A 24,831-nucleotide genomic window follows, 5' to 3' on the forward strand; every position below is an offset into this window, starting at 1 on the left:
TCTCTTTCCTGCACTACAGACACCTCCTACTAGATCCACTTGCTTCTGTGCTTAGTTTCTGCAATCCGTTCTCCCTAGGATGTTCTCAAAACCCAACTTGGATGACATTGCCAACGTCAGCTGGTTCCCAGTGCACCGTGATAGTCTGCACTCCCCTGTGCTTCTGGACCACAAGTGTGAAAGTGTTGAAAGTAAGTGCTTCCCAAGACTCACTCCTCAGCTAAGAGATAGCAGTATGAGCTCCATGTGTGAGCAAGTGGCTTCCTTGCAGCAGTTTTGCCTCTAAAGCCTAGAAGGCTTTTTAAAAATTTTTCCTATTGCTTCTCTAAACTATTCTGTGATCTGGTAAGCTGCAACTTAATCCAGGATCCTAAGTACCCAACTGCCTTGAGTTTCTTTATCCCCTGTAAGTGTTTATAAACCTCATTCTCCATAGTCCAGAATGGTCTTGAACTCCTGAATAATAGGAATATAGGTAAGTACCGCACCATTACACCTAGCTTGTGATTTTGTGTGTGTGTATGTATTTCTTTGTTGTGCATGTGTGTGATTATACATATGTTGTGGGAGTTGGCCATCTCTTTCTACCATGTGGATTCCAAGGAGAGAACTCTCTTAGTTTCAGTGGCAAATGCCTTTACCTGCTAAGCCATCTCACTGGCCTTTTAATTTCATGAAAGCCCATTTATCAATTGTTGATATTAGTGCCTGAGTGACTGTAGTCTTATTCAGCAGTCTTTGCCCATGTTGGTGTCTGTATCTTGAAGCATTTCCCCCTACTCTTTTCTTCTTCATTGCAATGTACTCTCTGCCATGGTTGAAGAGTAGATAAGTCTAGCTCATTCCTATTAGTCTATACCTTTTCAGGTAATGCTGAAGAGGAGAAAGATATAATTTCACTCAACATTCATTAGTTTGTAACTGACATGGATTCCTGTAATGAAGGATAGAGTCACAAGGGAAACAATTACATGTATTTTTTTTTCAATCCTGTCTAAGTCAAGCCAACCTACCTACACAGTTACTGAGTACTTTCCAAGAGCCAGGAAGTAAGCTGAAAATATGCCAGTGCTGGAGCAGGCTGGATATTAACTCTACTCTAATAAAATCAAAAGCCAGGAAAATGAAGAGGAAGCAGGCTTGGCTAGATTAGATGGTAAAGTCTGTGTGTGGGATTCCCACTGCACTGCCAACTTGACATAAGAATTAGCCGTGTAATAAACATTAGTAGAGAAGATGCAAAGAGATATCAATTTTTAAAATGTTACCAAACTCTTTTTAGTCCCTAGTTAAATGAAATAACCATCAAATGCATTTGAATAGCTCTCACATTTGCAGCCACCATGGAATTCACTTAAATGTTCCTTCATCTGCTCATCTGCATCTACATGTTTATTGAATTTCCTATGTGATATTGCACTGCTTTTTCTTAATTTAATAGTAGACTCATAAGCACTCCTTTTATTAGATTTATGAAATAAATTTTTTGGCTTGCCTGGTACTTCTTGTGATGTCATCCAATAGCTGTTTTCCACTTGACTGTCATGTTTATAGTTATGCATGTTTGATAAGGACATCCTGGTGCCTACTTAAGACCCAGCCACTGTAGTGCTTCTTTTGTTTTCTTACTAGCTCCTCTGTGATAATCATTATTTTCCACATTAATACCACCATATACTCATTGTGTAAACCATATACATGACTGCCAAGTTGAAAAGTAATCATTTTCCATCCTCAACTGGTTGCAGCTAACAGTAGTTATCCCCATGTTTTTCAGACACATTCCTGCTTTTTGCAGATATTTCATGACTAAGTGAAAAAAATAGATTTTTATGATAATGTAGAGCAGGGTCATTAATTTCTCTGAGTCTGGTACCTCATCTGGAAAGTCAAGAAATGAACTAGGCTCCAGGTTAAACTCCAGACTACAAGGCAAATATTCGCTCTTCAGGTGAGTTTGACTTGATGCTCAAAGCATTAAAAAGATTCTCACCAGGTGTCAGTTACAGTGAAACATGTCTACAACCCTAGCACTCTGGAGGCTGAGGCAGGATTATGAGTCCAAGGTTAAACTGTGGTACAGTGCAAGTTCCAGACAAGCCTGGAGTGAGAGACCTTGTCTTAAAAACTTTTTTTGCCGAAAAACAAGACAAAACCATTTTTTGCCTGAAATTGTGATGTACACCTGTAATTCCAGCACTCAGGAGGCAGAAGCAGAGGCAGAGAGGCAGGCAGATTTCTGTGAGTTCTAGAGAATAGCCAGCTAGGGCTACACAGTGGAACCTTGTCTCAAAAAAATATTTTTTTATTAAAAAAAAATCTCACCCACTGATAACTCTGCTAACTTTATTTTTTAATTTAGAGAGAATTCATAAAGCTCCAAATTTCTTTTGAAAAAATAAAAAATGAAAAAAAAGAAGAAAAAGCAAAAAAAAAATAATAATAAAAAAATGAGCACTCTGGATATTTGCTCTTTATTTTTGCCTCTCCTTTTCTTTTCCCTCTCTATTCTTTCCTTTTTAATTTTCTTCTTGATAAGCTTCTCAAAAAATACATGATGGCCTGTTTTTCCAGGTCTCTCTTTCCCAGCCTTCTGAGAGGTAGGACTGTTTTAGGTTACCTGATTCCATTTCTCTTTAAAAATGATATTTTATTATTTATTCTTTCAGAATATGATACATGTGTACAATGTATTTGAGCCTATCCACCCAACACACATACTCTTTTTCTCTCTGATCCTAAGATCATCAACCCATCTCCCCTGAGTTCCATGCTTTCCTTTTTATTATTCTTACCAATAGCCCCTTCGGTCCAATTAGTGCCCGTGCCTGTGGGCCTGTCCACTGAAGCATGGGCCTCCTCTCCGAGGCCATGTTTGCAAACAACCATCAACTGCAAATAGTTAATCAGCCAGAGCGGGGCCCAGGGAGCTTCTACCCACTACACTGGAATAAAAACATCTTGATCTTGCACAAGTCTTTATTTCTCTCTTTTCATTCCACAGTTAGCCCAAACTGCCTCATCCCTCATCTACTTCCCTTGCTTCTACTGTCACCCCTTGAACTTTTCCCTTCTATACATTTTCTCTATCAACCCAGTACTAACCTCTAGTCATATTATGATTTTTGTGGGTTTTTTTTTTTTTTTTACTTTCCACGCATACTCATAGAAACTAATATACTGGTGTGCAGAGTACTATCAGTGTTTCTTTACTTCCTAAAATGATTGGCCATTAAGAGAGGAGTGCTTTAAAAAAAAACTATGAATGTATGTCTATAATGAGCCTACTTTGGCTGTGACAATATTGTAGAGAATATTATACTTTTGGATGAGTACTAGGGATTGAGGCTGGAGCCTAAAAATAATCTAGTAGAGGAAAGTTATGTCTCAACTCTACTACAGACTATTCTTTCTTGAATGTTGCACTTTCCTAGTCATAAGGGTGAATTTTTTACAATCTAGCCAATTGCTAATCCTAGATACTCAAAACAAATGCAAAAACACAAGAAATATGAAAACCAATGCAATGTGATTCTTCCAAACATGAAAAATCCTACAGCAATGACTTTCAACAATTAAATGTAATCCCAGACAATGAATTCAAAAGAATAATTACACAAGTGTTCAAAGAAATTGAAGAGGCTACATATAAACTCATAAATGAATTCCAAGAGAACAAAAATAGCAAAATGAAATAAAGAACTCAATAAAGGATATGAACATGAAATTCGACAAAGAGACAAAAATACTAAAAATATTTTGTAAATTGGAAATTTAATAAGTCAAATAAAAGCTCCACAAAAACCCTCACCAACAGAATGGGTCAAAGAAAGACAGACCCAGTGAGACGGTAAAGGCATTAGACCTTTCAGACAATGATAAAGATAAACTAATAAGAAGAGACCAAAACCTTCATTATCTATGGGACGCTATAAAAAGAACAAGTCTATGAATCAATGGTGTAGAAAGATAATAATTTTATGATAAAAGCATGAAAACTACTATATGTCTATTATACTCAGCAACAGTATAATAGAGAAAGAACTGCTTTCCATGATTAAAGTATCACAACCACCAAGCCAGCTCTACAAAACATACCTAAAAGACTTTCATTCACGTGAGCAAGATAAAACACATCCATGAAGCTACAGAGAAGAATAAACCATACTGGAGCATGAGTTAAGCAAATGAAGAATAGGAAAACACAAAAAATGGTTAAAATTAGTGTACACCTTTCAGTAATAATTATAAATGACAATAGCTTCAACTCCCCTCACCAGAAGACACAAATTATGAAATTGTAATTTTTTAAAAAGATCTATCTATTTGTTTCCTCCAAGAAGTGCACCTGAACACTAAAGAAAGAAGTGTTTAATTCTTTAAGATTATAGGATAGAAAAGATATGCTAAGCAAATGAACTAGGAAACAAGCATGCATCACTGTTTTAATATTGTACAAAAAAGGCTTTAAACCAAAATTAAAAGACATGAAAACAATCCCTTAATAACTAATTAAGGGGAGAATTATCAGAAAGATTTTATAATTTTAAGCACGTGCACCAAACACAGGTGCATCAAATATCATTAATCAACATAATAAAGACTGTATGTATCATGCCTGTGGCCAATATTATATTTTTTAAAAAGAACTCAAATAATTTCCACTAAAATTGGAAACAGGACAGGGTATCTACTTTCTGCAATTTTATTCAATATATTACTTGAACTTTTAGCTAAAGAAATAAGACAAGAGAAGGAATTAAAAAGAGCAAGAACAGAAAGGGAAGAAGTTGGTGTATCTTTATTTGCAGATCATGAAATGCAAGGTGTGAGACTCTGAAGACTGATATAAAACTATTAGAGCTGAGAAATATTTTTAGCAAAGTTGTAGGACACAAAATTAGTGCAAAGAAGTAGTAGCTTTTGCATATACCAATGACAAAAACACTAAATAATTACATTAATAATTAACCATTGCCTCAAAATTAAAATACTTTGGGGAAGAAAAACCTCACCAAGGAAGTAAAAGTCCTCTGCAATAAATATTTTTAAATGTTGAAGAAAAAAAATGAAGAAGACACTAGAAGGAGAAAAAAACTCCAGTAATCATAGATTGCTGATATAATATTATGAACATAGCTTTACTACCAAAAGAAGTCTACAGATTCAACACAATTCCACCAAAATTCCATTGCCATTCTTTAATGAGATAAGAAAAAAATCTTAAAATTCATATGGATGCAGAAAAGGCCCCAGACAGTGAAAGCAACCCTGTGCAAAAATAATAACATTGGTGGTACACCATACCTGATTCCAGTTTCTACCACAGAGCAGGAGCAACAAAAAATGGTTAAAAAATTAAATTAAATTAAATTAAAAAAACAAACACATTGATCAGTAGAGCAGAGGAGTCACATATGAAGCCACACAGCTATAGCCACCTAAATATTTTTTAAGGTGCCAAAAACATACATTAGGGAAAAGATAAATGTTTCTGGGGAAATTGGATGTCCTCATGTCAAAGAGTTAAACTACCTCTTTATTACTAGTCCTGTAAAGAAGTCAACTTTAACTGGGCGTGGTGGTGCATGCCTTTAATCCAAGCACTTGGGAGGCAGGGGCAGGTGAATCTCTGAGTTTGAGGCCAGCCTGGTCTACAGAGTGAATTCTAGGATAGCCAGGGCTACATGGAGAAGCCTTGTCTCAAACAAAACAAAACAAAACAAAAAAAATCAACTCTAAATGATGTAAGGCCTGAAGTTCTGAAAGTACTAGAGGGAAGAGTAGGGGGAAATGCTTCAAGATACAGATATCAACATGGGCAAAGACTACTGAATAAGACTCCAGTCACTCAGGCACTAAAATCAATAACTGATAAATGAGATCTCATGAAATTAAAAGGCCAGTGAGATGGCTCAGCAGGTAAAGGCATTTGCCACTGAAACTTATAGAGTTCTCTCCCTGGAATCCACATGGTAGAAAGAGATGGCCAACTCCCACAAATTATTGTCTGGTAAATACATGTGTAACCATACACATGCACAACACAGAAATACATGTAATTTTTTATTGTAAAAGATCTTACACAGCAAAGAAAATAGTTATCTGAATAAAGTTAGTAAACCTGTTAAATTCAATATTGCAGAGATAATTACATATCAATGCTTGTCGCATTTCTTGAAACAGGGTTTCATGTATGCCACAAACTCCCTCCCTGCATAGGCGAAGGTTACTTTTGAGTTTAAGTTAGCCTGGGTATAACTCCATTTTGAAATAAAGAGCCATCTTGACTGGGAGCTGAACTCAGGTACCAGGAAATACTTTGGCAGAAAACAAAGTAAACTCTCCTAGCCTCCAGGAAATATTACAGAATAAATGCTTCATAGAAAATAGAGGCAAACTCCCTGGCAATAATCAATGAGAATCTGTTGGGAATTGGGTGGGAAAATTCTCCCCAATGTTTCAGATATAGTTTAGAAGAATAGCCATTATGATTATATGCCTTAGCCATTTTAAATATGTGCCCTCAGAGAAGGTCATCTCGCCCCTCTAAACTTTTACCCAATCCTGTAACGTCAAGACATGCCCCCCCACTTGCTGTCATGGAAACATGTACCCCCTACTTAATATCATGGAAACCCCATGCTCACAGACTTTCCCTTTAAAAATCCTGCTCACTCAGAGCTAGAGGTCCCACTTCTCTACTGCTGTGTCAGTGAGACTTGGGTCCCGAGTTCAATCGCTCTCTTAATAAAACTCTCTTGCTCTTGCATTGAGTCATCTCCTGGTGGTCTCTGAGGTTCCCTTGATCCTGGCATTACACTTTGACCTCCTGATCCTTCTGTCTCTTCCTCTAAAGTGATGGTATTGAAGACATGTATCAGTAAGGCTTGTTTGAGGGATTCTGAGATCATGGTCCAAGTCTCCAGAATGTTAGACAAGCACTTTTCCCATGAGCTACGTCCTATCCAACTTCAGTATTTACTGCAGTATCAGTGCCCCCCCCCCCAAATTAGGGTAGAGGCGGGGATTGACAGGTAGAGGACAAGGCATTTTTAGAGAAAGGAAGCTTTGTGTAATACCTCAACAATATCTAGATGCTCTTTCCATTTGTTGAAACTCATAGAAAGCTCAGTAAAAAGGGGCCCTGGGGTAAACCATGTTTTTTGGGTGATAATAGGCTGTGAGAAATGTATCACCCTGATATAGAATATCTCAGTAGGAGACTCTGTTTTCTGGTCAGTTCTGCTGTGTTCCTTCAACTGCACCCAAAGACTATTAATCCATTATGTCTGTGATAATAAGGTCAAAATCCAGCAGAGGGCAGCCCATGAATTCCTGCGCTTGTTGTGCTCCCGGTCGTCTTGGGAACATTCATAATAATATCCATAATAATAAAGTTCAGATGAGAGCAAGAGCAAAAGTGCTGGAGAAAAGCACACAGTAGGAAGCTAGGTGTCTCAGCTGCCTCAGCTGACCGCAGACTTCAGAACCTTCCTGTGTGGACAGAGGTCAGAGATCGGAGGGATTTCTTATTACTTCAAAAGCCCACCAGACAAATACTTAAGGACATGGAGGTCATTGAAATGAATACAGTGAATATAGTCGTGGGAATTAAGGAGCGGATTCCATGATCTCTTCACTTCAGATAATCTCAGCCGTGTTTAAATATCACAGTTCTTTACAAGACCACATGCCCAGGGAGAGCATTGCATAAAGGACCCTGTTCCTTTCAAAGCCTCACCCACTAAATCCATTCCACAGACTGTCGAGGGTTTGATGTGTGCAGTTTTGTCTTATCTGCCATTGGATGATGATAACTCTTGATGAAATATATACATTTGCTGTCACTGTTCTGAATTTCACTTGCATTCTCTTATCAAGACCTACTGAGGAGAGTGTTAATAGTGCCTCCTTGTACAGGCAAAGAACCAAGACCCAGGGCGCTAATAATAGTTTTCTCACGAAGGATGAGGTCATGTGGTGAGGAAGCAATCTGATGACATCATACTATTTTTTAAAATTTATTTTATATTTAGTTATTTAGTGTGTGTTACACACACACAAACACACACACACACACACACCAAACATCAGGCTGGTAAGGCTGCATTAGCCCAAGGAGACTGCAAGCCAGGAACTGACTGAGTTGAAATCTTTGCTTACCTTACTTATTTAATCTATGCCTCTGCCGGTTTGATTTGCAAAGTCACACTGATGTCTAGACATCCAAAGAGCTCTGTGTTACTTGCATTGGGGGTAGCTATTTGTAAGGAGTTCTTTGTAAGCAGCTGTGAATACTACCCATCAAATGATGACTACTTCACGGGTGGCTTTCACTGAGCAGCGGTGTCAGCTAGAGGAGAATATATAGCTTTAAAATACGCTGATAATAATTTCAAAATCTAGTTTTGACGTTTTAACCCCAAGTGTTCTTCAGTTTAACAGTAATACACTTACCAATTTACATGTGACTCCAATAAATGCTTCTTATATTAGCTCTTTTTTGAGGTCCAAGAAGAAAAAATTAGATAAACTTTGACAATTTATTAAAATTCCTCATATGTCATTTCTGTATTGGACACTAAGTGTTCAAAGAGGATATAAATTGTTATCACCAGACAAAACAAATGTTTCTATACCAAAACTCATTTTCAGGCCTGGCAAGGCAGTCAGAGATGGTGACCTGAGTTCAACCACAGCTCCAGTGAGTTCCTGAGTCCAGTCACCACGACATGTCCAGAAGAATGTTTCCGCAGCACACCTCCCCCTCCCGTTTTTCCTGCCTCTCTATAATATCCCGGAAGCGTTAGACAGGTGATAGAGACGTCCCATTTAGGGCCAAGCGCTCCGCTATTCCCTATTCTTGGCGCTTGAGTTAGGAGTCTCTGCACTGACTGTTGCCTGATACAATAAGAAGCTTCTCTGAAGAAGACTGACAGCAGCACCGACACACACAAATGAGGGTTTTGAAGGTCATCTGACAACATGACCAGTTAGTAACATGACGATAGGAGCCATCCCACTACATTCGTACCAGGACCTGTGGCTCCTGACCAAGTTTACAACATCGGGCATGACTTGCGTCAAAGCCAAAGTGACAGAAGTTGGCTGCCTCCATAAGATCTATGCCACTATTGCAGCAGTGGGCACGTGTTGCCTGGCATGTTGGTGGTATGGCAAGCAGGGCTCACACCTTGACTAAGACTGTAAATGACTGTTCTCTTCCAGCAACCTGCCTAGCGCTTTCCAGCTCCATGAAAGTAGAAGGAGCTCTTCCCAGTAGAAGGAGCTTGCAGTTGAGTTCCAGATGGATTTCTCCACGCCCTGGAACTTAAATGTATGGTTTCTTCAGCAATAGGGTCTTACCACCGAGTTCTTGCTGGCAACCAAGAATGATGGCAATGGTCTCTACTGCTTGGGGCTTCTACAGCCTCTCTGACTCAAAGGGAGCTACCCAACATTTGACACTGGGATTTTTGTGTATAACCTATGGCTTCTGGGAGGGGTATCGTTCACTCATGCAGGGTATCTCCGATTAGACTATTTTTAAATTATGTTTTTCATAAGCTTATAAAATAGCAGGTTCCCATATGCCTTTTTCACGGTCCTCAGGGTTAATTATCTATCCCCCACACCCTCCTTCATCCTCCATCCCATCCCCCTCCACACTTAAACTTTTCCACCCACAACAATCTCCCTTTCCACATTCATGTCATCTGCCTCACAGGAAGTCTTTTCAAACCACCCTCTCCAGAGATGGTCTGAGCAAGAAGCATGAAATTTTCCCTTTGTTTTCGGTCGATAAAATTTATGATATGACTTAATTATGCTCATTACACTAGACTAATGTGCAAATGCCAACGTGAGTTTGAGTTTTTAAACCCTCAGGGAGTAGTGCTTCCCACCTCAGTGCATTTCCACACACCATTTCATTTGATGCTGCTGAATTCCCAGGAAGAAGGCTTTACCTATTTTTCAACCCTTTGTAGAGGATTAAGAAAGCCTGGTGAGGGGCCAGAGAGATGACTCAATGGCTAAAAGCATGCTTTTGCACGATACCTGAGTTCAGTTCCCAGGATGCACATAGAGGCTCCTTATTGTCTACAACCCCAGGTATAACACCCTCCATGAGCCTCTGTGAGCACCAGAAATGCACAAGGTGTGCGTACATACAGGCAAATATCTAATATCTATCTATCTATCATCTGTATGTACATGTATATATATATATGTAATAAAAATAAATAAATATTTTTAAGATAAAAAAAGGAAGCCTAGAGATCAGACCTCTACTCTTGCCTGATGCGTCTAAAACAAAAAGGGGGAACTATAGAGAGCTGCGTAATGCCATGCCTTAAAGATGGAGCTGGTTTCTGCCTTCCACCTTCCCGATGGTGAATGCTCTCTGTCACAAACAACTCCATATTTGGCTAAGGCTGAGGATCTGGCTTGCTTCCATGTATGTGGACCTATCTGCATTGCCCACTAGGCACGCTGGGGTTGGCTACCCAGAGGCTATTTAAGCTGTGGGCTGGCTTTCCCCAGGGTCAGAAGATTGTTCAAGGTTCCTGAATAAACTGCATTGAGAAGAACAAAAAAAAAAAGATCAGAATGAAGGAGAGGAGGACCTCCCCTATCAGTGGACTTGGGGAGAGGCATGCATGCAGAAAGGGGGGGAGGGGGGACCGGGAGGGGAGGAGGGAGGGAAGGGCTTATGGGGGGATACAAAAGGAATAAAGTGTAATTAATAAAAGTTAAATAAAAAATTTAAAAAAAAATTTAAAAAAAAGGAAGCCTAGTGAGGTTAAGTGCCTATTTCCCTTCAATTGATGGGCGCAGCCAGGTTGTTCAGGCTGGCCAAGTCTAATTTCACTACGGCGAGGGGAAGCGTTACACAATACCTACTACCCAGTCTTGATAGGAGTTGTTCATTGACATGCTAGGAAATTCATAGTACAGTGACTCTTTCAAGTATGAATGGGAGAAATATTTTAAGCATATCCCTCAAAGTGCTTACTTTTGCAGAAGACACTGTTGCTTTAAGCCCACATATATAATAATTATATCCACAACGTGTACTGTGTGCTAGAGTGTCAACGGACCCATGGTGACTAACCCGTTAGGAAGGCCTCAGTAGGCTTTGCAGGGGAAGCAGCTCTTGAAGCCACAAAACCTCACGTTTGTTTGCGTGGTTTCATTAAAGAGCGTGTGGAGCAAATAGAACATTCCTAGGATGGCGATGCCATCTAGTGGTGGAACTAGGTAGAGGCACTGTCCCCGCAAAAGAGAGTGAAATCCTGGACTCTAGTGACATACAAGCCATCCCCTGCTCACACAACACACCTTCTTTCCTGTCATGGCATCCCTTAAATCTTGAGTCAAAATAAATGCTTCCCCCCTGTAAAAGTGAGGGGAAAAAATGAAAACGAAAAGGCACAAAACACTGAGCCACATTGACCCCCACTCCCAGGGAGGAGCACCCTTACTAGGCCACAGATAAGGACATTGCAGCCAGTCCTGAAGATATCTGATAAGCTAGGGTCAGATGGAAGGAGAGGAGGACTTCCCCTATCAGTGGACTTGGAAGGGGGCAGGGAGGAGATGAGGGAGGGAGGGGAGGATTGGGAGGGAAAGATACAAGTGAATGACCTGTGATAAATAAATGAATGAATGAATGAATGAATGAATAAATAAATGCTGAGCATATTCTAAATGTGCATGAACCTTGAGAACACTCTACTAATAGGGAAAGATGAGCACAAAGGTTACAGGGGACATGGCTTCACTTTTGAGCGATGTCTGAAATAGGTAAGTGCATGGAGACAGATGAGGGATAACAGTGGGGATTAAACACTCCCATGAGCATGACCTTTTTGCCGATGAAAATGTTCTAGAACTAGATCCTCTCCAAGACTTTACCTACTATTCAATGTTGCATTCTAGGGGTTAAAACAACACAAAGGTGTAAAAGCCAGTTTCTGTGCTTAAAAGCTAAATTTCGGTGGTAAAGAATCCTACATCTAAATAACAATAGTAGAAGACAGGAAGTGATTCGGGGCACATGAATACAAGAGGTCACTTTTCTGATCAGCTGTAGCAGGGCATTGGGGCTTCCTGGTGGGGGGTACAGGCAGAGCACTGTCCACAAAGACGTCTAGAGAACGGACTACAAGGAAGCCAACACTCTGCAGAACCTCACCTCTTTTCAGAGACCCCATGTGTCCCTGGGCTCACTCCTTTCTGACTGTTGGTGTGGTTGAGGAAGCATTGCTGAAGGCTCTTACCTCCCTGCCATTCTGTCTAAGTCTCCCAAGAAGCCGGAAGAGCTGCCAATGCTCTTCTTCGGATTGCTGAGCTTTGAAAGTATTGATGGGCATCTGAGGAGCCATTTTAGGCAATGGGAACAATACTGCCCGACTGTGTGCTAATGAGAGACTACAAGCACCAAGCAATGCAGGGGCTTTGGGCTTATCATGTATGCTGCTGTGGAGAAGCTAGATGCAGCCAGGAATATAAGGCCACGTAAGCTGGGTGGAATATTTGAGGGAGCTGTGTCAAGAAAAGATTCTCAAAGGCCAGTTACCGCCATAACTGTGAAAAGATCTTAGCAGCATTAGAGAAGACACTGGAGAGCATCACCTACAACAGTATTTTGAATGGTTTCTGGAAACTGAAGTGATTGAAATCATGACTGACAGAGGTGGTGAAAAGAGGGGCTTTGCCTTCATCACCTTTGATAACACTGTGGGTAAGATTGTCATTCAGAAATCCCGGACTGGGGATGGCCACGTCTGTGAGGCAAAAGAAGCTTTGTGGAAGCAAGAGTTGTCTAGTGTTCCACCCAGCCAAAGAAGTCCAAAGGTTTCCACAAAGTTTGCTGGTGGTCTTGGAGGTGGTTTGGGTAGAAATGACTATTTTGGTTGAGAGGTAAACCCCAGTGGAACTGATGGCTTTGGTGGCAGCCATGGTGGTAGTGGATATGGCAGCAGTGAGCATGACTATAATGGATTTGGAGGCGGTGACCTTGGTTACTCTAGAGGAACCAGAGGCTATGGAAATGGTGAACAGGATACTGGCTGCTGTGGCAACAGTGGCAACCATGACAGATTTTGGTAGTAGTAGCAGAGGCAACTTTGGAGATGGTGGAAGCTCCAATAATTTTGGCAATAATAATCAGTCTTTGGCAATACTAATCAGTCTTCAAGTTTTGGACAAATGAAGAGGGTGGACTTGGGGGCAGAAACTCCAGCCCTTGTGGTGGGGAAGGATAGTGCTTTGCTAAACCACAGAGCCAAGGTGTTTGTGGTGGTTCCAGCAGCAGCAGCAGCAGCAGCAGCAGCAGCAGCAGCAGGAGCAGCTATGGCAGTGGCAGGGTTTCTAATTACTGCCAGGAAACAAAGCTCAGAAGGAGATGAGAGAAACCACAGGTTACAAAGGATTTGTGAACTCAGCCATACACAAGTGGCAGGACTTAGGCACTACAAAGAAGACATGTTTTAGTTAATATGTATGGACAAAAAGACTGCAGGACTGTATTTGGGAGTCATTATACAGTAAGCTGTTTTAGCCTCTGTTCTGTGCAAAGAATAAAGCTTTCTGACAATGGGTTTTAATGTAGACCTTTTTTTTTTACACATGCTGTTGATTGCTAAATGTATAGTCTTATCCTGATGCAGAATACATATGCCTCTAAAATAAAAAGTTCAAAAGTCCCACAGGAGCAGTGGTATGCACCTATGTTGGTCTTCCATCAGAGAAATCCAGGCATCAAGAGTCTGGTCCTACCTTGAGGACACATGACAAATATCTAGAAGAAAATCTCCTGGTGTTTGCCCTGCCTGATAGCTAAGGATGATAATCTGTGGAGTCATCCAAAGAGTACAGACTTAAAAGGGCAAAAAGTAAGGAAAAGTTTACAGTAGAGAAACCAGGCAACAGCTGTGTCTACTAGGATATCAGAGTCAGTATCACCTCAGTAAGTCAGGTTGGTAGTTTATACACTTGAGACAGCATGAGAGGAATGATATTCTGTCTCTGATATTTCTCTGCCCCAAACCCACAACCCCAGTCTAATCAGGAAGTAACAGTTAATCCCAGTTGAGGGACATGCTACAAAATACCAAATATTTTCCCAAATTTTCTCAGTCTTTGAAACAGGGAAACTCTCTGCACCTATCATAGCTAAGAAATGACAACCAACTATCATCTAAGAAATGACAACCAACCACAGAATGACAGGAATCCTGAAATATAAAAGGAAAACTGTGTAAAAATGTAGAGATCTGAATAAAGTATGGACCTTATGCAGAAATATTCTGATAATGGTTTGTTAGTTGTGACAAACACACTAGGCTCGTAGAAGATGGCACTAGGGGTAAAATGATACCAGGCATGTGGGAACTTTACCATCTTCATCCTTTTTTTAAATTGAAGATTTATAAAAAGAAATATATTTAATGTATACCAAAATAAAGTACGATTATTTCATCTCACACATTCAGAGAAGTCTAGCAACATATAGACTATGCAAACTTCTCTTGCCAAGCATCCTCAGTAGAGTGACATGATGACACACTCCCATGATGCCCCTGAAGGGCCACATGTCTCTGAAGTCTTTGAAGTACTTCCTAATGGTCATATGACTTCCAGGAGGTTACCCAGAACACTTCAGTAGGGCGCATTATGTAGTCTCCAAGCAGGTGCCACAGTCCTGTCTGCTCCAGAGTAGGCTAGTTGCGGTGCTGCTCGGCAAGAATGGCAGGGCCGTGCCATGGCACCTCAAACACAGCGTTTCCCTGAATGGTCGGTTACCTGACTGCTGCCTGCCCTGGTGGCACATTCCATCAGAGCGGATGCCACCGTGTGCCAACTTTGTCTGTAGAAGCCTGGTGCATCTTCACACTTGCTGAAAAGTTCAAAGCTTCCTCTGTTGATCCATGTGCGTTTGTAGCTGTATTTATCCCTGAGTCAGCTGCTACCATGGCTGCTTCAGTGGCCTCGACCAAAGCTAGCGTCAAAAAAAGAGTCAGATCAGATGAGGATACGGGATTCACTCTCTGACTGATCTCCCAAAATCAACCACTCACTCAGCTTTATTTGGGAAACATGGAGATAAAGGGCTACTTCTCTTTCGAAATGTAGATGATGGGAGCTGGAGAGGTGTCTCAGCGGCTAAGAACACAAGCTGCCCCTAGGAAACTAATGCCCACTTCCAGACTCCAAAAGCCTCTGCATTTACATGCACAAAACCATAGGCACATGTATAGACACATAATCTTTTATTAAATGTTTATTTTTATATTAATTACAGTTTATTCACTTTGTATCCCAACTGTAGCCCCCTCCCTCAATCCCTCCCAATCCCACCTTTCCTCCCTCATCTCCTCCCATGCCCCTCTCCAAGTCCACTGATAGGGGAGGTCCTCCTCCCCTTCCATCTGACCCTAGATTATCAGGTCTCATCAGGACTGGCAGCGTTGTCCTCCTCTGTGGCCTGCCAAGCTTGCTCCCCCCTTCAGAGGGAGGTGATCAAAGAGCCTGCCACTGAAATCAGACACATAATTTTTATAATAATAAAAAATAAATCTCAAAATCATAAAAGCAATAAAATATTTTTTCTATTTGTTTATGCAAACTGATTTCACTTCTCAACTTTTTTTCCACATTAAAAAAATTGAACCAAGGACTTTAGTATGCAAAGCCAAATGTTCTATCATTTAGAGGAGATGTGGACACCAGGAGAACACAGCCCTTTGAATCAACTAAGCCAGTTGCATATGACCCCACAGAGACTGAAGCAGCAGGCACGGGACCTACAACAGGCCCACTGTGCACATGTTATAGCTTTTAGCTTAATATTTCCTGGGACTTCTGACTATGAGAACGAGTGGGTCTCTGATTTTTGTACCTGCTCCTGAGGACTCTTCTCCTCCTGTTAGGTTGCTGGGTCCAACCTTGATGTGAAGGTTTTTTTTTCCTTCATCTTTTTATACTCTCTTTTGTCATGCCTGGGTGTTGTCTCTTATAAGCCTGTTCTTTTCTAACAAGAGCACATGAGAGTGGATCTCAGTGGGGGGAGGGAAGAACTGAGAGGAGTAGAGGGAGGAGAAACTATCGTCGGAAACTACTATGTGAGAAAAGAAGATTTCCAATTTAAAAAGCAAATGATAATTGGAAAATTTCATGTTTACTTTCACTGTATTAGTCTGTGTGTGGTGGGAGGTTCATACAGGTGGAGGTTAGAAAACAGATTTTGGGAGTTAATTCTGGCTTTCCACCTTTTGTGAGTCAGGATCTTTCTTGCTCCTGCCACTGTGCTACGCACAGAGTCAGTCTGTGAGCTTTGAGCAAATCTCCTGTCCTTTCTGTAGTAGCACTAGGATTCTAAGTACACTGAAATCAGCCCCATCCCCCACCATGTGAGTTCTGTGGATCTGAACCCAGGTTGCTAAATTTTCGTGGCACTTTTACCCACTGATCCATTGTCCTGACCCAGAAAATAAAATTATAATTATTTTTATAGTACAGATTGGTGGGCAAAAAGCAAGTATCTACACTGAAATGGAGCCACATCCTTATAGTCCCAGCCCTCAGGAAGTGAAGGCAGGAGGGCCCACAGTTCGAGTCTAGCCTGGATTATATAGTAAGATACTGGCTCAAAAGCAAAGCAAAACAATAACAGTCAAAAAAGAAAAACAGAAATCAAATGTCTAGATAAATAATTGTTGGGTCCTTTGTGTTGCAGGATTCTCAGCATCATTTGTGACAGTTTATAAGTAAGTAAACAAATAAATTAGCCCAGGAAATTTCGCACAGGGGAAAGATGCTTTTTTTTTTTTTAATTTAATGTTTACTGAGGTCTGTCAGCTGCTGAGGCAGGAGGATCACATATTTGCGGACACCTGGCATTCTATAGCAGTGAGATCTACCCCAGCATGGACTAAAAGTGAGATCCTATTTCAAAAGGTTTACTGAATACCTACCATGTATTTAGGTCTGCTAAATCCTGGGCTTTGGGCCTAGAAACAGGACTTGAGGGGTATATAGATGCAAGGCTGGGTATATAGCACAGTTTCCTAGAATCCATGCAGCCTTGGGTTCAATTCCCAGCTCTACATAAACCAGGTTGTGGTTGGCATATGCCTGTACTCCCAGAACCTGGGAGGTAGAGGATCAGAAGGCCAGGGTCATACTTGGATACATAGCAAATATAAGTTCAGCCTGAGGATACATAAGACTCTCTCTCTCTCTCTCTCTCTCTATATATATATATATATATATATATATGAATATATATTCTTTCTTATATATATATATAAGAAAGTCTTAATATATATATATGAATATATATTCTTTCTTATATATATATATAAGAAAGTCTTAATATATATATATATAGAGAGAGAATCTATTTTCAATAAAAAAATTAAAAATAATAAAAACCCTTAAGCCTCCCTCCCTCCCTCCTTCCTTCCTTCCTTTTCCCTTTCTTTTTTGGTGTATTTGAAGCAATATCTCACTCTAGTCCTGTGGCCTAGAACTCTATGCAGAATAGGCTAGGTTTAAATTTTCAGATTTTTTTTAACTTCTTTATGGCTTTATTAAGTGTGTGTTGGAGGGTGGCTCTTGCATTCTGGATAAAGCAAATGAACCTAGGGGTGGGGGTGGGGATTAAAAATTACCTAGTAAAAGCTAAGGATAATGTGTTGGTTTGGTTTATGTTTGGTTTATTTTTGTGTAAGGACGTATGTTTTGCCTGTTTGTATGTGTGTGCATTGTGCCTAAAGAGGTCAGAAATGGCCATCCAATTCCCAGAACAAGAGATGGTTGTAAACTGCCATGTGGGTACTGGGGATCAGGCTGAGGTCCTCTGGAAGATCAGCCAGTGCTCTTAACTGTTGAGCCAATCTCTCTGAACTCCTAATGTGTTTGTTTTGCAAGTCTTACACTGGTATGGTTCAGGCCTTCTCAAGGTAGCATGGTTTCAGGATGTACCTGCTACACATTGATAGAACTCTGTAAAGATCATCTAGATATCTAAATGACTACGTGACATTTAGTCATCTGGGCATTTGGTTATACCAGAGCCTGGAAATTTAAGGACATCTGCCCTCTCTACTATGCATGGTAATACTACTTAGTTTTTGAAATATGTCATGATTTTTTAAAATTAATTTTATGATTCAATTTTGGGGAGAACAAAAAGACACCTTGAGATAACCAGGAAGATTCTTACAAGATGAAAGTTTAAGTTTTAGCACTGAGCTATTCCTGTAGTATCCTAGATATTAGTTTTAACTTAAGAGTGTCAAGACAGTGTTTAAGGATCATCTATGGAAGGCTTTTTTTTTTTTTTTTTTTAATGCTCTTTGGGAACTACACACAGAATCAGGCTTCTAGTAGGCAGTTATAAATACTTGCTGAGTTTAGCAGCCCTTTCAACAAATGCAGGCGAGCAGACGAGGAGCCGTCTTAGCTCCTGCCGTGAGACCTTTAGAAACACGTTCTGCAGCTGTGAAAAAGCCGAGGACTTGTCGTGGGTTTTTGTCTCTAATGTTGGAGAAAATACATACGGGACCTCCTGGACAAAAAGGGACTATCTGGTTCAAGATGTGGCCCCTGTTTTCTCCCAGAACCTCAAATAACCATAAGAAACCACTGCCTTTGTGAGTAGACATAATGGTCTAATCACAAGAAAAGAAATCCTAAAACTTCGTTGCAAATTGTCCTTCAAGTTTTGAATGTGCCTGAAGGGTGCTTCAGTAAGGCAAACTGCTTATTTCTGCTGTCTCTAGAGACGGCGGCTACAGTAGGGCAGGCTGATCTGGTGCTGCTGTCTTCTGTCACTTCTGTACTCGAAGGGAAACGGCTCACCTGAGATGAACTCTAGATAATCTTGAGCAGAGTAAACTGCCCGCTAAGCCACCCATCTCCTCTGCAAACTAAACTCAGAACATTGCCTTCCCGGCATCCCACGAGGCACTAGGGAAATCGAAGAAAACCCAGAAAAAGCCCACCACAAAGCTGTGTCCACGAAATCACTCTCAATAAGACGCAGGGGCAAGGACTCGCCTCTGTTCTGTCAGCCGCCAGTCTGCGTCCACGGGGTCCACGGGATGGGGTTGTTCCCTACCGACAGGAGCACAGAACACGGAAACCAAGCTGGGTGAGGTCGTGTAGCTGGCAATGAGCCATCAGTAGAAACTGCTATCCCACACCTAGGTGTAACTTGACGCAGAACTAAGGAGTATTTTGTACACGAGATTAAAGAGTTGGCGGGGAGGAGCGGTGCTAAGGAACGCAGAGGCTCTGGCAAGCCAAGAGTCCGAATTTTACCACGGAGCTATCCCTGTAGCACCCTAGATATTACTTTAAGTTTAAAAGAAGAGTTGCAAGACAGTGTTTAAGGATCATCTATGGAAGTTTTTTGGTTTTCTTTGTTTTGTTTTGTTTAATGCTCTTTGGGACCCCACTTTTAGAGATTTAGTAAGTTTGACAATTTGTACAAATTTGAAGATTTTGCTAAGACTAGATCACACTTTCCTCACTGTTACCAGCCTTATTCCCTTGAATAAAAGTTATTTGACATGGAAGGGGTTCTCTCTTTCGCTGGGGTGTTGAGCTAAGTTGTTGGGAACACAAAATTCTATTTTAAAAAGAAAACTAGAGCTGGAGTGAAGGCTCAGGGGATAGGGTGTTGGCTGCCAAGCCCGGAAATCCGAGTTCCCTCTTTGGAATGGACACGGTGGGAGGAGCTGACCTCCGAGTGGGAGGTGCTGACCTCTGAGTTGCCTATGTGTATTGTGGTGCTGGTATGTGAACTTCTGCTCACGGGCAAACAAGTGAGTGCGATCTTAAAAATTAGCAACAACCGTCTTCAGTCTATATCATTCCTAGAGATAAAAGTACTGAGCGGGGATACAAACAATTTCCTTTCAAACTATTTTTGAAAGATCGCAATGCATTTAGGAGACAAGCTTCTTGTAATACAAGTTGTATTTTAAAATTATGCTTGTATATCTGAGTAACAGGAGCCTGGGTGCCCCAATACCATGTGGAGGTCAGAGGAAAACTTCTGAGAATTGATTCACTCCTTCCATCAGATGGGGCTGGTCATCAGCTTCGTAGCAAGTGCTTTACTATTGAGCTATCTCATCTTCCCAACACGTTAATTTCCTCCAGAAGGCTTTTTGGGTAATCTTGATTTTTTTATTAGCATATATGAATTATATATAACAATGGGTTTCATTATATCTTCATGCATATATATGGCATATTTTGATCATATTTGCACGAAACTACTATCTCTTGTCTCCCCTCCCACATTTGCTAATCTGTTTCCTCTTTCCAAACTAGATCCGCTTCTCTTTTTGTGCCACGTGGGAGGTGTTGAGCATGAAGGAGAAGTTATTTACCGGCACATGGACAACTCTTAACCAGTGGCTACAGACGATCTCCCCCTTTTCATCAGTGATCACAAAAAGCCAACTGCTTATGGTGGAAAGTGGGAAGGAGAGCTGGCGAATCCTCCTCCCTGGCAACCTTAACTGCCGGCAAATTCTCAGAGACTAGTGTGGCTGTGTGAGATGCTCCCCTACCCATGAGTGACAACGGAAGCACCTGGTTTTGTGAAGATCTTAAATGGCCACACAACGCCTCCCTTTTCTAGGTCTCTTCAATTTTTGCCTTTCCTCTTTTGCAATGCTCCCAGTTCCCTTGGCCTTGGAGAGGGTGATACTGTGCCCTGCTGAGGTCTAAGCACTCAATAATAAGGATAATAACTTATCTTCAGGACTTGGACCAGTTGTGAATCTCTGCAGTGACTGCCTCCCACTGAAAAAAGCTCCTCAAAACAAAGCTGACAGCAACTCTAGTTTATCAGCATAAACATAAATATTTATATAGCGGTTTGACAAGCATGTGCTTTCCATATAGTGGGAAAGACGTTAAAGGTCATGCCTGATTCAAGCTCGACTTCTCTATCCAGTGCTAGGTCAGAGCCTGTAAGAGTCGAATGCAGGAACCTACCCTTGCCAACATTCCCTGCAAAGTTGTTCAACTCTTATAGCTATAAATTTGAACACTAGAAAAATCATGAAGAGTGCAGTTCCCCCTTCTCCTACCTGACAGCTTTACTTCGGAAGAGGCTGTTAAACATGGTTTTGCAACTCAACTCTTAGTGATAAAAATCTGCTTCTTCTAAGCTGAAGTGTGAAACCAATTATTGTTTCCAAGGTGTCTAGCAAGACTGGGCCAATAAACAAATGCTGACACTACAATACAAGTAGCAGTTATTCGATGATTAGCACTATGGAAGGATTAGGAAACGATGTCTTCAAGTTTGCAGGGCTACATATTTGGAATTCGCACGGCATCCCAAAGTTGCGCAAACTTTGGAGCTTTAAAAAGTCAGATCTTGACTAAGGAGATGGCTCAGTCCATAAAATGTTTGTCACGTAGCAGGAAGACCTGAGTTCAAGCCTCCTTCATCCACATGAAAAGCTGAATGGAACACTATGCTTCTATAATCCCAGAGCTGGGGAGGCAGAAAGACTTTCTGGATAGCTGTCCCAAGCTAAATTGGTAAATTCCAGGCCAATAGGAGACTGTCTCAAAAAGTAAGGTGGGGAGCGATTGAGGAAGATGTCTAATGCCCATGTAACTCCCCACCCCACCACCCTGCTCCTGAGCATCACACGTATGTGCACACATCCGAGAAGACACATACAAGACTTAGAGTCTGGCTGTGTAACTCGATGGTACAGCTTCCCTTAGTATACATTAAGACTCATCCAAGCCCTGGGGACATGCACCCCCTCCCAACTTCAAATCTCAATGCCATATTCCCTTTTGAAAAGATTAACCTCTATATTTATAAATAAAGTCATGTTGTTATGATGTTTCTACCGATGATCATTAAAATGCCACAGATGAAATTATCCTTAATTTTTTTCCGAGTTCAAGCTTGACAATGGATATGGATCCGCACAGGTGGATTTGGCCAAGACAATCCTCATGTTTATTTCATGAGCACAAAAGACTGTTTTGAACAGCTGAAGTCAAATGTGAAGTTCAGAACACAGGCTAAAGTACACAAAGAACTGTGCAGTTACCCATTCCTGGCAGAGGAAACAGAACTCAACTGTTGTAGACAGCTATCTATTTGCTTGGCTGTTTTCAAAAACTGTGGGGGAGGAGAAGGAAGCTGCAGATAATTGCCTCACGTCTCCATCTCCTTCTGCCTGTCTAAACACTGCATACTTAGCTACTTGCTGGCAGCACTCAAACTGACAAAATGCCTGCTCATTTTAGAATTTAGAATCCAATATAAATAGTAATTGAACCCCAGAGGAGAATGCCTAATAGTGCTGAACTGAAAATTCAAGGTGGTTTTGACTTACCTAATTTCAGCCCATGCTCTTACAGAATTCAATACAAAAATACGCTCAGCTTACAGTCAAAACATTGTGGTGTTTAGAAAACGATTCTCCTTTTAAATTTAAAAGCATGCCCTTTTTCAGGCATGCTGATCTACAGCTTTAATCACAGCACTGGGGAGGCAGAGACAGGCGGAACTCTGTAAGTTCAAGGTCAGTGAAGAAGCATCATGCCTCTATCTTATGCTTAAAAGCCATGTTATAGTAAAGACAAACTAGATTCGTTCCTGGTTATGATTAAACCTCTGTGTTTCAAGAATTGGGCTATGTCCCTACCTACAGACTTAACTACAAATGTTTCTGTATTGCACCCTCTAGGATTGGCAATCGTGTCTTTGTTTCAAAAGTTGTTTATAACCGTCTTGCGAACCTACCTTTGTTTCAAAAGGTTATATGACCATCTGTGACTACCTGTTGTTCTGACTACCTTTCAACCATGTCATTGTTTCGGGAGGCCATGAGGACTAATTTGTTATGATGTTCTGCTCCTCTACTTCGAACTGTTTTGCCTGCCAAATCCCCCAACTGGAAACCCTCTACCCCTCAGCTATACCAGCGTTGTCTTCCTCAGATTCAATGCTGATCTTTTAAAACATGGGAAGGCAGCCCATGTACATGAATGAAAAAACTTGCTTTATTAATCACTTGCTTTGATTAATTTTGCCATGATAATTTGAATCCATAGTCTTTCTCCTCCCATCTTTGGGATTAACATCTGCCTATTCCACATAGCAAGCTCCACGACAGCCAGGGTTACATAGAGAGACAACCAACTCCATATATGTGTGTGTATATATATACACATATACAAAATATATGTATACATATACACACTCGTGTACACATGCTGACTAAAAGTTTTAGTATAAATTATGCATCCTTCACTTATAAGATTAATTTGTGAGATATACAGTAAATATATATGCACCTCCACACACACCACAAAAATGCCAGAAATACACAGACTAACACATTATATGGGAGATTTTAATATATTAAGGTACATAAACTTAAGTAGTAATAGAAAGCACTTCTTTTAGTCAGGTGTGGTGTCACATGCCTGTAATCTCAGCATTAGTGAGGCTGAGACATTAATATAAAGAGTTTGAGACCAGCCTGGACTATATAACAAGACCATATCAAAAGAAAGAAATGTTTTTTTTTTATTTGAAGTTCTCTTGAAAATCACGAATTATGTATCTCCTAAAGACATATGCGAAGATATGGACCATCTGTCTTTCCTATGGAATGTGATAAAGCAGACAGCTACATCTCAAAGACCAAGTTGCATAAATTCTTTGTTGACCTTGGACAATATGCACTGAACGGGAAAAGAAGAAGAAAGAAAAGTCTAATACACACACACAAAAAAAAAAAAATTAGTCACAATTATTTTCTGGTGCTTTATAGTCTAAGAAAATATTGAACTCTTCAAACCTTGTGCTTATGCTTTCCACGAGAAAATCCATTTGAAGAGAGGACGAGGAAGAAAGAAGAGGAGAAGGAATACATTTGTCCTGGCTAGTTTTATGTCAACTTTCCACAGTACAGTCATTAGAAGAGGGAGCCTCAATTGAGAAAATGGCTTTATAACAGGGAGCAGCATGTAATTTTCTTAATTAGCAATTAATGTGGGAGGGTCCAGCCCACTGTGGGTGGTGCCATCCCTGGGCTGGTGGTCCTGGGTTCTATAAGAAAGCAGGCTGAGCAAGCCAGCAGGAGCAAGCCAGTAAGCAGCACCCTTCCACAGCCTCTGCATAAGCTCCTGCCTCCAGGAGCTGCCCTGTGTGAAATCCTATCCTGGTTCCTTTGATGATGGGCTACAATGTGGAAGTGAAAGCCCAATAAACCTTTTCTTCATCAACTTGATCTTTTTGTTCATTGTTTTTCATCGTAACAATAGTAATTCTAACTAGGACAACATGGCAATAAAGGAAAGGGGGCAAGAAGGCAGGAAAGGGGAGAAAAAGGGAGGATAAAAAGGAGTCAGAGGGAAGCAGGGAAATACAGCTCACACAACTGCGGCTATTTGAATTTATATCAAAGAATTCCACATTTAAAGTGCACTAGCTTTAGACCACAAAATATTGGAAAACATGTACTCGGTGTTTGAAAATGTTCTGATAGTCTAGGTGTAGCAGCACATACCAGACCCAATATACAAGAAGCTGAGACAGAAACATGGCCACAAATTCAAGGCCCACCTGAGCCATTTTGTAAGTACAATCAGTCAGGGATGATGGCAATCCCCTACCTACCTCTAAAACAAAGAAGCAAACAACAACAACAATTTCAAGAAATGTATTGAAACAGGCAGCAAAGCAAAGCAAAACAAAACAAAAAAACCCAAGCAGAATACTTCATAAACTAAAAGTGATTCTCATCAGAATTT

The 24,831-nt window shown here is 40.7% G+C and overlaps 1 protein-coding gene and 1 pseudogene across 13 annotated transcripts in view; both read left to right on the top strand.

The window, feature by feature from the left end:
- LOC132655634 (bcl-2-binding component 3, isoforms 3/4-like) overlaps positions 1 to 24,308 on the top strand; it is a 46,582-nt gene extending 22,274 nt beyond the window's left edge. For 12 of the 13 annotated variants that reach the window (XR_009593462.1, XR_009593439.1, XR_009593445.1 and 9 more), the window contains 2 exons: positions 79 to 191; positions 20,359 to 24,308. The gene's annotated coding sequence lies outside the window, so the exon portion shown is untranslated. Of the gene's footprint in view, positions 1 to 78; positions 192 to 8,658; positions 10,660 to 20,358 lie in introns of those variants that run through there. The other variant, XR_009593455.1, reaches the window with a different exon arrangement.
- LOC110553485 (heterogeneous nuclear ribonucleoprotein A1-like) lies at positions 80 to 13,628 on the top strand (annotated as a pseudogene).
- Positions 24,309 to 24,831: the final 523 nt, after the last annotated feature.

Source organism: Meriones unguiculatus, chromosome 1 (genome assembly GCF_030254825.1).
Source record: "Meriones unguiculatus strain TT.TT164.6M chromosome 1, Bangor_MerUng_6.1, whole genome shotgun sequence".
NCBI classification, from domain to species: Eukaryota; Metazoa; Chordata; class Mammalia; order Rodentia; family Muridae; genus Meriones; species Meriones unguiculatus.